This window comes from Meriones unguiculatus, chromosome 7 (assembly GCF_030254825.1).
Source record: "Meriones unguiculatus strain TT.TT164.6M chromosome 7, Bangor_MerUng_6.1, whole genome shotgun sequence".
In the NCBI taxonomy this organism is placed as follows: domain Eukaryota; kingdom Metazoa; phylum Chordata; class Mammalia; order Rodentia; family Muridae; genus Meriones; species Meriones unguiculatus.
In genome coordinates, this window is record NC_083355.1 from 89,259,222 (window position 1) to 89,279,706 (window position 20,485).

The 20,485-nt window shown below is 46.4% G+C and overlaps 1 protein-coding gene across 10 annotated transcripts in view; it reads left to right on the forward strand.

Annotated features, from left to right (window-relative positions):
• The first annotated feature begins 1,270 nt into the window (after nucleotides 1–1,270).
• Nucleotides 1,271–20,485, forward strand: part of Sipa1l1 (signal induced proliferation associated 1 like 1) — a 290,762-nt gene continuing 271,547 nt past the window's right edge. For 7 of the 10 annotated variants that reach the window (XM_021653798.2, XM_021653855.2, XM_021653864.2 and 4 more), the window contains exons 1-2: nucleotides 1,271–1,345; nucleotides 1,844–1,904. The gene's annotated coding sequence lies outside the window, so the exon portion shown is untranslated. Of the gene's footprint in view, nucleotides 1,346–1,767; nucleotides 1,905–20,485 lie in introns of those variants that run through there. The other 3 variants (XM_060387799.1, XM_060387800.1, XM_021653815.2) reach the window with 3 other exon arrangements.

A 20,485-nucleotide genomic window follows, 5' to 3' on the forward strand; every position in this document is an offset into this window, starting at 1 on the left:
TGTGTAGCCTTGGCTGTCCTGGACTCTCTTTGCAGACCAAGCTGGCCTTGAACTCCCAGAGATCCGCCCAGCAACTACTTCTGTCCACCTATCTCTGCCTCATTCTATAGACCAGGCTGGCTTTGAACTCACAGAGGTCCACCTATCCTGCCTTCCTATTGCTGGGATTAAAGGCATGTGCCAGCGCTCCCTGGCTGAATTATTTTTAAATAGTTCATGAAATCTATATTTATTCATCTTTGTTGACATCAAAACTTCATGTGTAACATGTTCGGTGTTCTTGGATGGTGTCAGATCCCCTGGAACTGGAGTTATAGTTGGTTGTTGGCTCACCAAATGGGTGCTGGAAATTGAACCTCAGTGCTCTGGAAGGGCAACCTGTGCTCTTAACTCCTGAGCCATCTCTCCTGTCCCTCAACAGCATTTTGGAATTAGGTATAAAGGCACAGTGTGAGGATTCGTAATTTTTTTTTTTCAAGTTCTGCTTCCTGCCCTTTATGGTGAACAGGATTTTCATGAGACAAAGAGAGATTGTAAACACACACACACACACACACACACACACACACCCCAAAGTCCAAAAAACAAAAACGAAAGACATGATTTGTGGAGAAGCGAGAGCAGAGTTTAGCAGAGTAAAAACCTTGCCTGTGGTGCACAAACTGCTGTGTGAACTCTTTGGGGTTAGGCAAGGTAAAGGTACTACGGACACACAAGGACTATTATCTTCATTTTTAATAACAGACATAAAATATCTACTAGGTATAAAGCCCGAGGAGGCGTTGGGAATACTAACACGGGTGAGCTATATGCAAGAGGAGTCGTCTTGTGGGGGTGTTAGGATGGGGAAAGGAATGCGTCGTGCGGGGGCTGGAGATAAGATTCCAGGAAGCCTGATAAGCTGAGTACAAGGTGGACAGTCAGAAGTAGAGAGATGCGCTGGCTTCTACAGCTCCACGCTTCCCCGGCCAAATGCTCCCGGCTCCGAGACGCAGGTCCACGGAAGCCCTCCGTCTGCCTCCAGCCTTCGCTTCCCAACTACTAGGCCGGGGCAGCGGAGGAGGCAGGTGACAACTGCACCAGGCTGTTGGGTCGTCATGGCAACCAGAAGTTCCGCGGTCCTCACTACCCTGCTTCCACTTCCCCCCGGCCGAAGCTGGGCTCTAGTCTCGCGAGACTTGCCTGAGCACAGAACCCCGCCGCGGTGATCTCACCCGAGACTGAAGGAGGGAGGAGAGGAGGGAGGGAGGGAAGGGATGGGGCGGGGAGAAGGGCCAGTGCAGCGCCGCCACCGCCGGCAACTTTGTGAGCGAGTTCAGTACGCGCGTGAGCGAGTGAGCGGAAAGTCAGTGCGGCGCCGAGTCCTGGGGTGGGGAGGGTCGGGGAGGGAGGGTGGGCCTGGGACGCCTCCCGCAGCGCGCCCGTCGCCGCCGCCCCGGGCTCCCTTCCCGCGTCGTGCCCGCGCTGATCCTGTCCCCTCCCCATCCCCCCCGTGGGCAGTTACCTGTCCTCTCCCCCGCGGCCACTCAACTCCCCTCACACCGCGCCCGGCGCGGAGCTCCGCCGCCGGTACGCTCCCCGGGCGCCGGGCGCTTGTTCGCGGGAGCCGGCGGGCGGGATGGGGGCTCGGCGCGAGCCGGGGCCCGGGCTCCTGCACAATAGTTGATGCCCGGGGACTGGTCACTTCGGCCGCGGCGGGTTAGCCCTCGGAGCGGGGCTGGGGAGCCGCGTTGATTCCCGCCCCCGCGGCTCCTACGCCGGGCGCTCGGAGCCTCGGATCTCCGCGGAGGAGGCGGCGAGCGAGCGCGCCCCGACCGTCTGCACGCTTTCTCTTTCTCCCTAGGGAGAGCGCGGGGACAACGCACCACGGACGCGCGGCGGCACCGGGAAGCCCAGGCCAAGCGGTAAGTGACCCCGGGGGGCCAGGGCTGTGAGTGGGGGCCGGGGAGGCACTGCTGACAGTGCTCCCCACCCCCCGTGCTGTCTGTCCTTGGCTAGGGAGTCGCGGCCCGGCGCTAGACGCTCGCTGCCGCTGAAAGTTTGATTTCCGATTTGGTGGCGTGCTGGGGATCGCGATCCCGGAGCCCGGCGGGGGCGAGTCTGCGTTCCACCGCGCCCGGCGCGCGCGCGCGTTCGCACCTCGGGATCCAGATCTGTTCTCCCAGAGGCCCGGAGCCCCGCGTCCCCCTCCTGGTGGCTGTACTCACCCTGCGGCTCCCTGTTCCTCAGGGAGACCCTTCCCCGCCGGTCACCCAGTCATCGTTTTGCAGGTGTGCTGGAGGGGGTAAGGCCCAGTGGGTTGATGTTGGGGTAGGGAGAGGTTCGGCTGCGGGCCCGAGGGCGGTAATTTCCCTCCTGGGGGATCCTGGCGGCTGAGATCCGAGGATGCTCCAACCTCCGTTTCTTGGAGGAAGTAAACCTTCCGAGGGTTGGAGAGGCGTGAGGTTGCCGTATAAAGAACTTTTTCTCCCCTTGCCCTTTCCAACTTCGCTCCTGACCTTAAAGGCTACTTGCCAGGTTCATAAATCGCTCCGTGGCATTTCGATGTGGGCAAGTAACCGTGTTGGGCAGGTTGAAATTTCATCGGGACTCGCCGTGTCCAAAACCAGAGGCACGGGAAATAGCTAGTTTTCAAGGGAGGTGTTGTGCTGGATTGTTGGCATTCCTCTTGGAAGGGGAAGCTTTCGGGTACGGCTAACTAACTCCCAGGCTGCCTCGGAGCTTTGTAGAATTGATTTTTCCTGACGGCCAGTTGAGAGGCTGCCTTCACTGAAATTCATACTGCCTGGTCTACGATTATGTTTCTAAACTCGAGCCAGTGATGCGATGCAAATTTCAGAGGGAGGTGTCGACTTTCATCAGGTTCCAGGTCTATCTGGATGAACTGGGGTTGGCGTTTCCTCTATAAAGCCAGCCTTTCATGTTGAAACTCTGACTCAGAGTCTTAAAGCCATTCTTTTTTATACTGGTGCTCTGTGGGAGTTAAGTGTCAACTTTCTCTTGCTTTCTCTAATGGGGTATCTCCCAAGGCAAAGGTTCTCTGGCTGAGTCTTTTGGACAGCCACAACATTAAGCCCTACCGAATTGCTCCTGCAACCTCGTTCAGGGTCAGGAATGATTTTCTGTATCTTGGCTTAACGACTTTCCCATATCCCCTTTTCCTTTCCCGAAAGCTGCAATTAAGCTGCCTTTAACCAGGATGGAAAAAAAGCTGATAGGATTATGCAGAGCAGTTAAAAGGTTTAACTTAAGAAGTTTATGGTCACTGATGTGTACAACTATGAGGTGACAACCCAGTTATTAACTATAATATTATTACTGAAGCATTTTCCCATGAAATATGTTATTGATACTAAGGCATTAACAGCAGTGATTTGAAATGACCCAGGTGATGGTTTGAACGTAAATGGTTGGGGTAAATAAGACATTTGGAATGCTGACTTGCTTCTGTGTCATTGAAGACTTGTTTCTTACCTCGCACTTAAAAGGATTCTTGCAATTGACTATCATTAATTAGATTTCTCCAGTTGACTGAGAGAACGAACGGGTTTAGCAAGTGGCTAGACACAGTCAGTAGGTGTAGCTGTTAGCCACTTTGCAGTTCTCAGGGCCTGTCACAGTCCTGGGATCCTGGAGTTCTTAGGTTTGACTGTCAAGCAGTTATAGTTGTGACTCCTTGTCAAGGTTCTATGGAAGGCTGACTTGTACTCTTGGGAGTTATTTGTCAGCACGTCACCAAAATGATATCTTGAGATTAGCTCTTTTTTTGACTGAGTTTTTCAGTAGTACTTCCTGGATTTTATATTTGTTTCATGTTTGCTTTGAATTACATGTATAGTATTGATATAGTCTCCTCACTTGATTTTTTTTCCTATCAGCTTCATCAACATGCTGTAGATTGAGGGTGGGTTGAGATCAGCAGTTACGATCTCTGGGATCCGGGTTGAATGCATTAAGGTGAACATATGTTGTATTTTCAGTTGCAGTTTGAATTTTTAATCAATGATTTTTTGTTGTTGTTGTTTTGTTTTTTGAGACAGGGCTTCTCTGTGTAGCCGTGGCTGTCCTGGATTCACTTTGTAGACCAGGCTGTCCTTGAACTCACAGAGATCCGCCTACCTCTGCCTCCCTGAGTGCTGGGATTACAAGTCGTGCGCACCCCTGCTCCCCTCCAGCTGTCAATGACTTTTTAAATGATCTCTTTTTTATTATTTATTACAATTTTTTAATTAATTACAGTTTATTCTCTTTGTATCCCCCTACAGGGAGCTATAGCCCCTCCCTGGTCCCCTCCCAAACCTACCCTCTATTCCTATTCTCCCCCTATGCCCCTCTCCAAGTCCACAATTAGGGGAGGTCCTACTCCCTTGCCCTCTGACCCCAGCCTATCAGGTCTCTTTAGGACTGGTTCCATTGTCCTCCTCTGTGGCCTGGCAAGGCTGCTCCCCCCTCAGAGGGAGGTGATCAAAGAGCCAGCCACTGAGTTCATGTCAGAGACAGTCCTGTTCCCATTACTAGGGAACCCACTTGGAGACTAAACTGCCATGGGCCACATCTGTGCAGGGGTTCTAGGTTATCTCCATGCATGGTTCTTGGTTGGACTGTATCAGTCTCTAAAAAGACCCCTGTGCCCAGATTTCTTGGTTCTGTTGCTCTCCCTGTGGAGCTCCTGTCCCCTCCAGGTCTTTCTATCTCCCCCTTCTTTCATAAGATACCCTGCACTCTGCCCAAAGTTTGGTTATGAGTCTCAGCATCTGCTTTGCTACCCTGTAGAGCCTTTAGAGGCCTTCTGTGGTAGGCTCTTGTCCTGTTTCCTGTTTTCATCCTCTTTTGATGTCTATCCCATTTGCCTTTCGGAGTGAGGATTGATCATCTTACCCAGGGCTACATGATCTCCTCGAGCGCAGACAGCAGCATGAGTGGAACCAAAACCTGAGATCAGATTTTTGGGCCAACTTAGTAGAAGGTTTATGTGATGTCACTTGCCTGTTTGTCTTTTATTACTAAAGGTCCGGTCATTGCACACATGGCATGTCTATTCTGAAGGTTTTTAGGTTACCTTGTTTTGAGCCTTTTGGTTCACTAGCCAGATTGGAATAGCAACGCTCCCAACTCCACCCCTGCTTCAACTCTGATGGAGCAAGCTTCTTTGTTTCATTTCATATCACAGAAGGTGAATCTCAAAACTTGAAAACAATTTTTTCTTGTAATTTCCCTTTTGAGTCTTGTGAGTCAAGCAGTGTTTACTGAGTGCCACCGTCTGGGTTGTTTCTCTTGGTTTCTGTGACTCCAGTGATGAGCATCGTTATTCTTGGCCTTAGGGAGCTGTTGGTTCAGGGGACTTTGGGTTCACATCCACATCTCAGGGTGGGTGAGGATACCCCCATGTCCCAGATTTTATGTATGAGGCAGTTTTGATTTTTCAGCTTATTTGAAAAGTTTGAAATTCTTGTCTTTAGAACGTGTGGATATCCAGTGTCTGCTCTGCTAGTTTCTGCCTGGGTTGACCTTAGCTGTACCCCTTCCCGAGCCCACTGTCATGTGCTGCAGCTTGAGCACACAGTTGTGTCCTAGCTTTGCTACAGAAATCAGCCAGAATGTGTGTGTGAAAATACTTGGTAGCTCAAGTCTCATTTGCAGTTGCACTTTCTAACCCTTTGATGAACAGGTTCATGGGTGGCTGAAACTAGAAGGGACTCTGAGCACAGTTCCTTTGGCTTCAGGAGTTGACATGATTTGTATGTTATAGAACTAGATATAGCCAGCATTTAGGATAACTGGGCTTCCTGATTTAAACATGCTCCTCTGCTTCAGCTTTTGTTTTTTGCCTACTGACCATGTTGAAGTTTGTTTACTCTTCTTTCTTATACTTAAGTAGTCAGTGATTTTTAAATAACTAAAATAGGGGAGAAGCAAAGCTGAGGGAAATAGTAGCCACATTAAAGTTGAACAGCTATGAAAATAACATCAATGTTGAGTTTGGTGCCTAAATTGTGGAATTACTCAGATAGCTAAGTTATGGAAAAAGGAACCATAAATTAAAATTTCTGCACAGTAGAGCATGGAGGCATTTCTATTATTATCCCCTTAGTGTCCTGATGCTCTTTAGAAAAGTAAAACTTTCTTGTTGTCCATCTTTCCCTTCCCTTAAGTTCATTTGCAAAAGAAAGGAGTTGTGCTCGCCTTGTTTCTGGGACAGTGGCAACCTTTAGTTTGTCAGTCAGCTCTGTAGAAGGGTTGCAGGGGTTTGTGTTGGGTGATGGGAGGAGGGTTGCATGTGCCACAGTTCCTGACTGTGGGAGCCCTCTCTGGGAAACCCGGCAGGCTTGTGTGTGGTGGGAGACACATCCCTGCTGGCTGCAGACTAGGAGAGCGGCTGTCCCTGTCCCTGGGGATGGAGGGAGAGCAAACAGTGCTTTACTTCAGGGTTCACAGAGAGGTTTGCTTTACGTGCTGTGTCTCCTGAGGCCGATCGTCCAAACGCAGGCAGTCACTTCTGCTTTTCTGCATGTTGGTGATTGGCCTTATGGCATGTTTGCTTTCACAGTTGTCTTGTTACGCCTTCATAATTAAAAACAAGACATACTTGTATAATACTTTGTTTTTCAGGCACACATTTAAGTTGATTATTCCTAAACGATAGCTCATGCCTTTGGCTGGGCTTTTGATGAGTTCTGGTATGTGAGCCAGGGGAAGGTGGGAACAGTTCCCCTGACTCCAGCTCTCTTAAACACAGGTGGTTTGAGCAAGGGACACAGTGTAGTCTTAATTTGTAACCAAGAGGGTAAGGCAAAGCATCCCAGTGCATTTTTTGAGGGAGAGAAAACTTGCCTTCTCATCTCATCCTCTGTCCTTCTTCATTTCTTCTGTCCAGATGGAACAAGATGTCCCAGATGCAAAGAGACTTTCTTTTGGGACAAGGTTTCACTGTGTCGCCTTGCCTGTCCTGGAACTCACTTGCAGACCAGACTGTCTTTGAACTCACAGAGATCTGCCTGCCATGCTTCCTGAGTGAATGTGTTTTCTTACAGACCTAGAAAGATGACCCCAAAAAGGCAGGAGGAACATTAGGGTGGAGGTGGTGCACTGTAAGGAAGGTGACAGTTTTTTCTGGACGTCTGAGATGAGAGCTTCTGAGATGGGTTCTAATTGGTTACTTATGCTGCAGCTCTCTCTCTAATTAGATTTGTAGTATGCCTGACTTTAAGCTGTGGGAAACAGGTAATTACATAATGGTAGATGAGAGACTGTGCTCTCTGAGGAATGCTGGCTTAGAGATGGAGAGTTGCTGGTTTTTACAAACAAAGGGGTCACTCAGGGACTGCTGGGGCTGAAAGAACATCCCCCCATAATTTCCTGGGGTTCCTTCTTACTTCCTTGGGCCAAGCCCTTTACCAAAGTGTGAACAGGTGCAGCCATTGATTGTTTTTGTGGTTCATTCAGAGCCTTGCTTCCTTTTATAATGAGTTCTGATCTCAGAAGATAGCTATTGAGAAATCTAAAAGCAGAGGGCTGTGTGCCAGCTGCTCATGTTCCTGCAGTCTGAGAGTCTATAAGCGGTTCTTTCTTTCTTCTTTCACTTTCCACCTCCTCCTCATCCAGTAAAGACAGAACCCAGGGCCTCACCATTCCTAGGCAGTGGTACTCTACCAGCTGACCTACGCTCTCAACTCTGATTAGTGTCCTTTACCTAAGCCTCCTATGTTGCCTTTCTGTGATGAATGTTTTTACATAATAAACAGTAGGATTCAGCTTAGTGTATTATAAGCCCCTTGCATTTCCTCCATGCACTCAGAGAAGCAGCTGGTACTGAGCTGTCTTCAAGGAAGAGGGGTCTGTGTATTAATTAGGATGGCCCTGTGAGAGGATGTTCAAGACTTTTGCTCAGTTTTACTGCTTGAGCCACCTTCTGTCCCTAGGACTAAATGGGAAGTCGGTATCTCCTTATATGCTAACAAAGGGCTGAGTTGTGGCCTCGGCGCTGTAGAGGACTTGCTTAGCATCGCCTCTCCGAACTGTATGCTGCCATGCTGCTTGTCACCAAAGACTGAGAAAAACAGCTGTCATGTTTACCTGATCATGTTTTCTTCCTTTGAAGCTCCGCTGAGGACTTCAGAAGAGCTCACTAGTCGGCTTACTGGATTCTGACTTCCAAGTAGCCAGCTCTTGATCTGTGTGTGGGAGGGGTGGGTGTGTGGGTATGTGTGGTGGTGAAGGGGATGGGGGTGTGACCCCCTAGCTCATTTGTGTAGGAGAACCGTGCCCAAGCTTGACTGTAGTTCCTAACTCTCTCTCCAGTTATGCTACTTCACAGTTTCATTCTTATTTCAAAATTAGGACCTTAGTGCTAGTGCTAATATGCAGCAGTAAAGGAAGAGTGGCATTGTATAAGGAAGCCATGTTTCAGTGGGTAGGAGCCCTGGAGTGCTTGAAGGTCACAGGAAGGCTTGTTGACAGCCTAACACTTGCTTTGGTGGGATTGTTCTGGAGCTGTTTTCAAAGTACAGTAGCTTGAAGCAGTCAAAGCACGGTAGCTTGAAGCAGCTTGGGTGGCATGTGCGCTGGGGAGGCCATCTGGAATGTCATGGCTAGTGCATCGAAGCAAGGTCCAGGCACCAGGAAAACAGGTGTGAGTGTTGGAAGACACTTGGTAGGTGTTTGTGTCTTGCTGCTTTCCAAAGTGGCTTTGTGTGACGTTCGGGCCTGTGCTTGACAACCAGGTGAATACAGCTTTCTGGGGCCATTGAAATTTCATTTGGAGAGATGAAAGGTAATGAGCCCCCAGGTCTTCAGCAGAGTTCTGTTTATCGAAAAAGGTCGTGCTCTTGACCACGGAGTCACCTCTCCAGCCTTTGCTCAGTCAGTGAAGTTACCTGTTTTAGTTCGGACACAAGACAGCTGCAGCTGTTTATTATGAAGATTGTCCATATTTAATGTTCTCCATATTTAATGTTCTTTATGTGAGGGGAAAAAAATAAGTGTTGTTTCCTGGTTTCCAAGAAGATACATTTTGGCCAAATTTATTTTATCAGGTGCTTTTCTAATTAAGAAAACTAAAGGAAACTGCCTGTAGTATGTTTTGGCGACAGTTTCCCTAAGGACCCAGGAGGCCCTCAGGTCTAGGTTTCTCCCACTCCCATAGCCAGCCCATTCTAAGAGAACCTAGAAACTTCCCTGGTTCTGGGCAGCCCTGGGTCTCCCCGTCCGCTGGCGGAAGAGCCACAGCCGGCTAGACCTTAGTCTTGCATTTGTTCATCTAACAAGCCTGTTGCTGTTGTATGGCTGTACAGCATCCTTTTCTTTGAAACAGGGAAGGGGTTGAGCGGAATCAAGTTTCCTTTAGAACCTGCTATTAATGTTGTAGGGGTTAATTGTTGTAGTTAATGAGATTTAAGGATTTGAGTGGTTGATACTAGAAACATTTTGAAAGCTCTGCAGAAAGAGATTTAGTTTTTTTGTTTGTTTTGTTTTCACACTTAAGACATTTTATCAAGATTCTGTGATGGTTAGTACTTTAAACTAACCAAGTTTTATTCCGATCCAGAAATCGTCACTGTTTAGATTTGGCTCTGAGAGGTTTCTTTCCAGGCCATTTCGGTGATCAGCACTTTTGAGTCCAGCCTTTTTCCTGTTACTGGTATCACCCAGGAGACTCTAGGATTGGTAGGACCTAGTGTGAGAGCTGGCTCCTGGGTGCTCTGGTCTGAGTCTTTGAGAGCCCTGCTTGCTTGTGCATGGCGCTCTTGAGATCTTGTGGTCACCAAATGCAGCCACACTGGAGGTCTTACTGCCTGAGCTTTGCGACCAACATGGCGTTTGCCCATGTGCCAGATGCTCCTTGTTCAGACCACCTAGTGGGAGATTTTGTGTCTTTGTGAAGTCACCATCTCTATTTTAATTTGTTGTTGGGACATAGTATTGATTATACATTAAAAGATTCAGCTATGCTAAGTGAAATGTAAGGGTTTCCTCCCATGAGGGAAGGGTGTCTGTCGGCTGCTGTAAATCTGGTCTCACTGTGGCCAAAGAACACTGGAAGGTCTGTTCTGGACTTGGCTCTGCTGCACGCTACACGCGATTCTGGCTGCTGTTCTTTCCTTTACTTGTGAACAGTACTCAAGCGCTTTGTAGATGGAAGACACCCATTCTCTCAGAGGGGTGTATCAACAGGCACCCTGGGTGAGGGGGGACACGGGGGGCGGGTCTGCATAAAGTTGGGTTTTTAGTTACTTAAAAAATTTAAAAATTTATTTTTATGTATGTGCATGTAGAGGCCAGAGAGGGTGTCAGATTTCCTGGGACTGGACTTACATATGGTTGTGGTTGCCATTTGGGTGCTGGGATTTGAACCTGGATCCTCTGGAAGGGTAGCCAATGTTCTTAACCTCCGAACCATCTCTCCAGCCCCGAAAGCTGTGTTTCAAAGGACAGAGTGGTTCATAGAACTGGGAGGGTGTGGGTGGAAGCAGTCTCTGGTAGTGCTCTAAGGAATGTGATAGCAGAAGCAGGGGTCATGAGCAGAGGCTGGGCGTTGGGTGTGTATGTGGGGTGACCTGGTTACTGGGGAGGTGATGTGTCCCGCAGGTGTGCAGTCAGGGATGACACTTCTCACCAGAGCAGCTGGCATAACAGAGGTGCCGTGGACCAAAGGAGGCGACTGGAGGAGCAGGTCTGGGTGGGGAGTTCAAGTTCTGAGTAGATTTGTATATGTCAGCCGTGAGATGCGTGTTGACATCAAGTGGGCCTTGGGCTGGTCTCAGTGCTCATAAACTTGGGTTTTCTTATCTCCGAAATGGGGAAGTATCTACCCTTCTCAGAATTATGGAGGTAAGTGAAGGCAGGAAAGGCTGTCTTGTTTCTGGGAAGCTGACTGCTGTCCTACAGACTTTGGGATCTGTGGAACCACTCGGCTCAGGGGCTGCTGAGAGGTTCTTCTGCATCCGTCCTTGAGCCCTGGACAGCTTTGTGGGGAACTTTTATTTTGGCTCTCCAGGCTGTCACAGAGCTTCCTTCTTCATAAAGTCAGGGAGGCTACGTGGGTGGGGTGTAGACCTGCCTCTTAAGAAACAGCTTTGACCAGAGGAACTTTGTTTAAGTGGAAAGATACTATATAGAGAAAATGTATTATTTCCTGGATGGTTTATTATTGTAGGACTTCATAAGTTAGGCAGGTTAATAGTTGATAGTCTAATGGGGAAGATTTACTAGGAAGACTGCTCTCCATGTTCCTCAGTTCAGAATATCTATATCACTGCTAGTTGGTTGTTTTTTTTTTTTTGTTTTTTGTTTTTTGTTTTCCAATTACTGTATTTTTTTTTCTTTTTTGGCTGATGCCATGTGAAATACATTTGGACCTATTGGTTTAAAATTTGAGATAAAATAAAGATATTGAAAGCACCAGTGCCCACAACTGGGATACAAAATGAATAAATTGTAATAAAAGATTAATAAAAAATTAAATAAATGTTAAAAAGAAAAAACAGTACCAGTATTATATTGTGATATAGTATTTTGAGTGTATTAGCTGTGTTTCCTTAGAGGAAGCTGTAAATGTGTTTTTAGTCCATACCTTCCCTTGGAGTGGGAGAGGTGGCTTAGGAGTTAGTTCTTACAGCTCTCACAGAGGACGCAGTTCAGTTTGGAGCACTCACACGACAGCTCCCAGCTGTTCCTGATTCCAGTTCCAGGGGATCAGATGCCCTCTTCTGGCATATGTGGGTTCCCGCACACATGGGGTACACATACTAACACTTGGACACACACATACACATAAAATAAACGTTTAAAAAATAGGTAACTTCCCAAGAGTTGTCTGTCAGTTTAGACAGGTTGGTTCTTGGTTCTTTGGGGCAGTTTTGGACAGAGACCGATGCTCTCCTTAGGTTGGCTCTTTCAGCGTGGCATGGTTGTAGACTATGGTGATGCTTGTTGTTGTCCTCAGAGTTTGAGCATCAGTCATGCTGGACCTGAACTCCCTCTGTAGCCCAGGCAGACCTTGAGCTTGCTGTCTTTCCACGGCTGCCCCTGAGTACCTAGGACTGTAGGCTTGTGCCATCAAGATTCTATTGGGCATTCCCGTGTTTTGCCATTGTAGGTGCCGGGATGTAGAGAGAGAAGATGGGAGGTGCCGAGGAGGGTCTGGTCATGCAGTGCATTATTGATGAACCTAGTGTTGGAGCACTAACGGTGAGTGGGGAGAGCAGTGATGGCTTTAATGGTGAGGGACAGCATGGAATGGTGAGAACTGTGCCTAGGTAGGTGTCTTGGAGGGAGAAATTATTTAGGGTGCTCCCTGGTGTCTGTGAAGCAAGAAAACTGTTCTTTTTGGTAGGCTTTTGGTTACATCTCAGATTTATTTTTTTAATAATTTAATGTATCTTTATTTTATGTACATTGGTGTTTTGCCTACATATATGCCTGGAGGGTGTCAGATCCCTTGGAACTGGAGTTACAGACAGTTGTGAGCTGCTATGTGGGTGCTGGGAACTGAACTCAGGTCCTCTGGAAGAACACCCAGTGCTTTTAACTGCTGAGCCATCTCTCTAGCCCCTACATCCTCAAATTTATAAGATGGCTCCATTCATCTGCTTAGTAATTGTTGAGGTACATAATCTGTTCTACCTGGAGTTGGCTTTCTGTATATTACTTTGTTTCAGCTTCCAAGAAACTGTTGGTGTCTAGTATAATATTACCACAAACACTGAAAAGCCTTTCTGTGTATGAAGTGTGTGTTAAAGGCTTTAGAGCAATTGTAAGATAAAGGGATCTGTGTTTAAATTGTTCAGTCTTTTCCATACTTGTTTTCTGCCTTACAAGGAGCTGACTTAGTCTCCCTAAAATTTCCCTTTAGGTTTTCCAGATCACCTGACAGTTGTTACCATCGCTTGTGTGCAGAGTGGTTTTTGCTTGTGAGATGCTCTCTGAATGTTTGAAGTTATAGTGCTAATTTATGTATTTCTGAAGGTTTTTTCTTACACCTCTTTTGCATCATCATTTACTATTCTGTTTTCCCTTTTAATTTGTCAAGTTAGCATTTTTTAGTGTATCCGTAGAGTTGTGTGATGTCTCTCTCCATAAACAAATAGAACATTTTTCATTACTTAGAAAAGACCTCCTAACCCATTTTCAATCACTTGTCATTTTCCCCCATCTCTACCCACTCTCCTCATCACTGCTCTTTATAGACTTGCCTAGTCTGTGTGTTCCCTGTAAATGGAAATATGTAGTAGGCTGAGTGTGGTGACCAGCATCTGCAGCCCAGCTCCATCAAAACATTATTATTATTACTATTATTATTAATGAGACAGTGTCTCACTATGTAGCTCTGGCTGTCCCGAACTCCCTTTATAGGCTAGACTGGCTTTGAACTCACAGAGTTCCACCTGACTCTGTCTCCAGAGTGCTGAGCTCAAAGGCAGGGTCACCACATCTGGCTAAAGTTCACCTTATTTCTTATAAACACTTCACTTTTGGTAGTGTTGTTACGGTGTCAAAAATACAGAGTCCTTGTGTGCTGATGCAGAAATTGCAGCCTGTGCTGGGACCAGAGACTAGGGCAGAGCTTCCCGGTACTGTGTTTGGGACAGAGTGAGCTTTGGGGCTTTCTTAAACAGAAAAAGCTGCCTCTAGAGCTAAGCCCCCACCGTCTTCAGAGCTGCTCCTTGTTTCCACTTGGAGGTTTTCAGCCACGTCTCACAGTCAGCGAACCTTCCCTTCCTTCACCTTCCTGTGACCACGCCTTACCCTTCTTCCCTGTGAATGGGTTCCTGTTTTCAACATTTTCTCTTTGTTTTGCTGCCAGCCCCTCAGAGCCAACCCTTCACTTCTGTATGTGAGTGGCTGGGCCATCTCCTTTCCCACCAGTGTGCTTTTCTGACTAACGGGACGCGTGCTTCCCTGCAGCTAACGTGTCTGTAATGCTGTGTGCACCAACCCACACTCCTGCTTCTGTGACCAGCTGGTTGCCTCTTTTCTTTCCTGCTTATTTGATTTCATCGTTTTTTAAGGACTGTCTCTGCTCTTATATGCTGGGCAGCTTTTCTCCCCTTTACCAGCCATTCTGGTTCCTTGGAACCTTTCTCTGTTCTCTGTTTCTAGTTGTATTTTCAGGCTTTCTTTTCTTTAGTTTAAAAAGTATGCACAGTCACCAACAGCCCTCTTTGCTTTCAGCTCTTTCTTGCCATGTAACCCAGGCTGGCCTCAAACTGCTTCCCATCTTTCCTCTGCCTGTGGGATGCTGGGATTACAGGTGTGTGCCACCACTCCCAACTTGAACTCCAATTTAATTTGGATCATTTGTTCTCATACTTTAAGACCCACCTCTTCACTGAGAACTTCTTGGATACTATGGCTCATCCTGAGATGTTCTCTTTCTGAATTTCACTTTGTTCTGCCATATGCTTAAAAACCCCAGCATGTAATAAGTACAGAGTTCCTAGTGTAGGACACAACGAAAATGAAGACACATGTTTGCACATCAGAAAGGAGTTCCCTGCAGGAGTAATAGGCACTCACGCCTTGGAGTGCATGTGGACAGGGTCATTGCAAGGGACCTTGAGAGTCCACATCCAGGGGTCAGTTGGGTCAGTGGTTCTCAGGCCCTGTGAGTGTCAGAATCACCTGGGAGGCATTGTAAGTACACACATCCTCCATTTCCGCCTTGGGAGTTCACACTGAAGCGTCTGTCAGGTCACTTGGAAACATCTCAGTCAGTTGATGCTCCTAGTCCTCAGAGCCATGAGCATCTCGTTGACTTGTGGGGTTTGATTGCGCTTGTGTTGTAAGACCATGCAGATAAAGTTTGTGGCTTTGTCCACAAACATAGGGACGTAGGGCCTAGAGGGGCATGCAGATAGTGAGAGAAACCCTCTGATCTCTTTCTGGGTACACCTTCTTAGAAGATAGGGCCCCTTCTTTATTCACCCCAGAGGAGCAACTACTTAGGCGTTCATCCTTGGCTGGCAGACATTTTAGCCTTCAGTTAGTGATTTGGCTGCTTGGAGGATTTGTTATTGTATGTTTTATCCTTATCAATCTTCTGCCCGAAAAGGAGCCACCTAGTGTTCAGTTGTTTCATGGCAGGAGCCTGTTGCTTCTAAGTCAACATTAACGTTGATCACAGTGGCCGAGGATCCACTCAGGTCACTTTATTCTTAATCTTTGTCCCAGGCCTGCAGGATGGATCTTATCCCTGTGAACAGAAACCAGGCGCCTGGATTCCCACGTCAGCGTGTGCTGGAGCAGCTGTATTGGCAGTCGTGCAGCCATCCCCTGGGAATACAGTTGTCTCAGTGTGTTTTGGTTGTATGAGTACAGCGTGTTTTCCTGCTGGAAATGCCAGAAAGTCTGTCTACATATAATAGGGTAGTTATGACCACCCAGGCAACTAAGCTAGTAATTTGTATTAAATACTGGATCCTGCTGATGAAACACACTCTCCACCCATTTCTCCAGCGAAAGTCTGTCTTCCTAGTATGGTTTTAAGCTGGGACTGTAGTTCATAATTAGTTCATATTGTTCCACCTTTTTTTTTTTTTTTTTTTAAATAATTTCTGATGACCAGGAGTTCTCAGACTTGTCATATGAGTCACCTTTTGGTGTGCCCTGACTCCCAGTTTGTGTGGGACTTGGGCCTGTCAGTGTGAACATTTAACATCTTTTCCCAGACTCCACCAACAGGTTTGTCCTATGTTAGATTCTGTTCTTCACCCGTCATATTTTGTCCACGTGAAGTTTCTTTTGAGATGGATTCAGTGAACACTTAGGAGATGAGGAACCTGAAGCTTAGTGATGAAGGCTCGGGTACTCAACTGCCTTTCGGACACTCATCTGTTGACAGGAGTGTTTTTTTTTTTTCCTTCCCTCTCGCCATCTATTGCTGGCTTCAGTAAGGAAAATCAGGCGTTAGACAATGAACTTTTAGGTAGAAGGTTAAGAGCAAATATCTCAAACTTCTAGAGAAAGGTCTTGGGTACAGTATTGAGGGGGGACATGGTAGGAGTCATTGAATGCCTTCTTTGGCCAGCTGAGTTCACAGAGTGGGGGAGCGTCCTCACAGTGGACTTCACACTGCAGAAGCTCACGGCATTGGGTTGCACAGTTTCCAGTATGAGCAGCGAGGTGGAATGTAAATATTTGTAATTGTGGTGAAGCAAGTTTAAATCTTAACAGAATTTATTATAATAAGGACTTTTTTTTTCCCCCTAGAAAACTTTCTCTTTTCAGCTCAAGCGAGACTGGAAACTTGAGGCATCTAGTTTTGCAATGAAATGCTTGGTTTCTCATCTTGCATTGTACATTCTGGTATGGCTGCTGCCTGTCATCCTGTATTGACTTCTACCTTTGGCCTTAAGATTACCATTCTACCATCAACTCAGCATCTGCTTTGTTTTGAAATGGTTGTCTTCTAAGAGCCTGGGGCATGTTAGAAATATGCAGAGGTATATAGGAGTATGCAGAGAGGCTAATGGGGGTGAAGGAATTGAAAACACAAAACCAGGTGTGAACGCAGCCCTAGCTTCTAGGAAATGTGAACTTGGTTGATCATAGAGAACTGAAACAACTAGTCTGGGCCTAGGTGTGGGGAGGAGACGCCAGCACAGGCTGGAGAGCAGGGAGAAGGGACACCAGCACAGGCTGGCTTTTGGACCATTTCCCTGTGCATTTCTGTGTAGCCACAGGCTTCACGTGCTGCAGAGTACTCCTTACACTTGCCTTTGCCTCACTTCTCCCAAGCAAATGTTAGAGACTTTTTTTTACATTAAGTCATTCCTGGAGATTTTCTGCTTTGGGCTGTTAGATAAGGCTTTTTGGTGGTTTAATAAGAAGTCTGGGCTGGTGTTATCTTAATCCTCTGTTTGCTTTAGTTTTTAGTCCTATTTAATCTTAGGAACAAAGATTAATTTTGGAGGATATTGTTAACCTTTGGTGACTGAACAGGGGCGTGATGTGCCTTCTGAATGGCAGAGATCCCTGATGTGACTTAATGAATTCAATTCCCCATGCTCCATTTTGTAGCAAGATATATACAGTCTTGTTCTTGGTCTACCAAGACTGAACAGTGGATTGCCTGAGGAGGTGTCATGTCTTGAGTGGAAGACTTCAGTCTTTTGACCTCTCAGCCTTTCAAATGCTGTAGAAGCACAGCAATCATGGACCTTAAGGAAGAACCGTGTGCACAGCTTGGCCACCTCACTGTCCGTCTACCGAGTCAGACATTACCTAATATTTATCATTAACTCAACACGTACTGAGCTTGTTTGTGGCAGGTGTGGGCTGTGGGTGAGGCCGGTGCTGAGTGTTGTGTCCTCAAGTTGCTTGTAGCTCAGGAAGAGCCCTGGAAGAAGTGAGACAGAGGAACCCATGCTCTGTCTTGCTTTCTCTTGTCATGAAAACAGTGCAAAGGTCATGTGGACAGTTTGGAAAATACAGGAAAGTATGAAGAAGAAAAAAGCTGTCTTCTTTGCATGACCCCAAAGCCCAGCACTTCATCGCCATATTTCCTGACTAAAAATGGCTGCCAGAGCAAGCCAACCCAGAGCTTTGTCCAGTGAAAAGGGAGCTTTGTGCTGCTGTTTGGTGGGGAAGAGGGAAAGTCTCTCAGGGAAAACTGGTGTTTTGTTGGGGTGACTGTTAGGTAGCTGCCTCAGAGGTCTCTGGAAGACACACATCAGGCAGCAAGTACAGCCAGGAGCAGGACTGATTGATTATGGATTTCCCTGTGAGGCAGTTCTGAATTACAAGTGCATTCTAGAACTTTGTGGAGATGGTTGCTGGTGTTCCAGATGCTTTTCTCAAACACTGATTTTATTTGCCCTGTCCTGGAGAAGTAGAACAGAGTCATCCCTTGACAGAGTGTGAGACAATGTTAATGGTTGCAGTCTGTCCATGTTGAAGATTGGGAGAGTTTAAGTTGGGGAACCCAGCAAAGGAATATTAAACAAACAAACAAACAAATGTACGTATATCCAGGCACACACCATCCCAGTCTGTTATAAACCAGTTTTCACAATATGCCCATCAAATCTAGGAATTTCCATTTTATAGTGTAGCTTTAGAAATGGATGTAGCAGCTGAGTTGCTTGTCTGAGTCACAGTATTCTGTGTTAGAGGCAGTGGCACTCAGACATTGTCTAGTCACAGACTGAATTCCATTGTACCCATGTGTTTATTTTTGCTTTTGAAAAGGAGGCCGTGATGATGAGTGACTCAGGTGATTGAAATGGTGAAGGAGAATCGGGACCATGAAGACCAGCTAGAGCCCTGCATGCTTTTCCTGGGTGTCTGGAGGGGGGATATAACCAGTAGGGTAGCTGAACAAATGGGTGGAGGAGGAAAGAGATCAGAAGAAGGAAGAGTTTGGAAAATTATTATTATTATTATTTTTGGTTTAATTTTATGTGGGATTTGTAACTGTCAGAGGTGAAGAGGGCAGGCTGGGTAGGTACAACATGAGAGAGACATGTTTCTCTTTGCGCTTAGTTCTTTTATCCACTTACTCAGCAGTTGAGTAGTCCTGTGTGCAGGGCATGTCCACCGATTCAAAAGGAGTGAGCCATGTCCACGAGATTAAGCTCAGCTGATAAAGTAGATCTGTTTGAGAACCAGGTTGGAGGAAATCCATGCAAGATTAACCGAACATGTTAAACTTTTGTGTTTGTTTCTTCCATTAAACTTTGAAGACTAGGCCTACATCTTTTGGAACTCTGTGTTCTTAGAACCTAGTTTTAAATGCACCTCCGAACTACAAAGATTAAAATCTGATGTAGCATTTATGATGGAGTATTACAGTATTACCTTCTGTAGAAATGGAAATGGCAACCACAAAGCTCCTATATAGGAGGACATTTGGTGAGAAGCCCTAACTACTGGTAATTCTGGAAAGTGGGCTGATTTGTACTGAGAAGTTGGGTTATAGTGGCCATTTTGTTTCAGGATTCAATCACCATTAAAGTTGTGTAAGGTTCTGGCGGCCTACATTTCTGAAAGGCGGCATGTTTCCAAGGCCACCAGATCTATAAAAAGAAGTGCGGGAAGCCCCAAACAGCCAAATTCTGGTTGGATGGATGGGTGCAAATAATGCTGAGAGACAAAAGTAGAGGCAGCTTCTAGAGAAGCTGATAACTGGGAAAGAGGCCAGATTTAAGGCAGCTATTAATACGCAATTCACATGGTGTATAATCAGTCCAGTTTCTTCTAGTGTTTTTCACACCTGTTCTTCTACCCCTCAGCCCCAAGCAGACAATGTACTATCTGTCTCTAGAGACCTGCCCATTCTAGACATTTCTTATAAATAGCATCATGATTTGTGGGCTTACGTGACTGGGTTCATCAAAATTATGATTTTTAAAGGTTCATACATGTCTTTCTACTTCTTTCAGGAAGGTCAGTTTGAGTGATGGTCACAAGAGAAAAGAGTTCATAATAAATACGAAAATAAAAGCTGGACTTAATTGAAAGTGTGTTAGGGAGGTTCCCCCTAAGCGGCTCGTGTCCGGTGTTTTGTAATAGCCATGGAAAGCTGACATATCCAGTGTGACTTATGGGTAGTAGGAGTAAGATGGAAATGATGACAGTGGTTTTCAAAACCTTGTAAGTGTAGCACACATACACACAGATCATAAAGACACAGCCTGAGAGATGGATTAGAAGGCAGGGTAGATTTGAGTTTTGTGTCTGGAGGGAGGGAGTTGGACTGTTGGAGATGGGAAGCTGCAGAGGTCAGCCATGGTGCCCAGAGCTCTTGTATCATGGTGTAATTTAAATATTTCCAGCAAGTTAAAAGCAGCTTTAAAAAAATGTTTTTATACTCAGCCCTCTTTTCTACCTGAAATTTGTTTGTGACATCAGAAGATCTTTTTGCATATAAAATAAGTAATGCAAACACCTGACAGTAAATCATAAATAAATTCATTTTAAAACAATGCTCTGGTATACATGTAATTTTACTATTTTTTTTAAAGATGAAAGCAAACTTGAGTCATAATGGGATTGATGTTTTTATTTTTATGTAAAGAGTTCACTCTTGGCTGAGTATTTGCTGTTACAAGGCAAGCGTGTCTTCAGGTTTTCAGAGCTGATGGATGGTAGGTAACTGATTTTACAGTCACCAGTGCCGAGAGCGCCAGTTTACATACATAGGACAGAATGCCACAAACGTGTTCAGGGCCGGTTCAGAAACTGTTGTGAACTCTGTCCTAGTCCGGGTCACACTTCACTGGCTGCTTTTCCTGACTCAGGTCTTGTTGCTTTGACAAGTACCTGACAGAGGCAGTTTGACATATCCATCGTGGTCAGAAAGTCACAGCGGCAGTGGTGTGGGCAGCTGCTCACATCACACGCTGGGCCTCAGCACCGCCTCCATCCTCTTTTTGGTTTAGGGTCCCGGTCTAGGAGATGGTGCTGCCCACATTCAGGGCAGGTGTTATGGTGAGACCCCTCAGGAAATGCCCTCACAGACAAGCCCAGAGCTGTGTCGTCCTGGGGC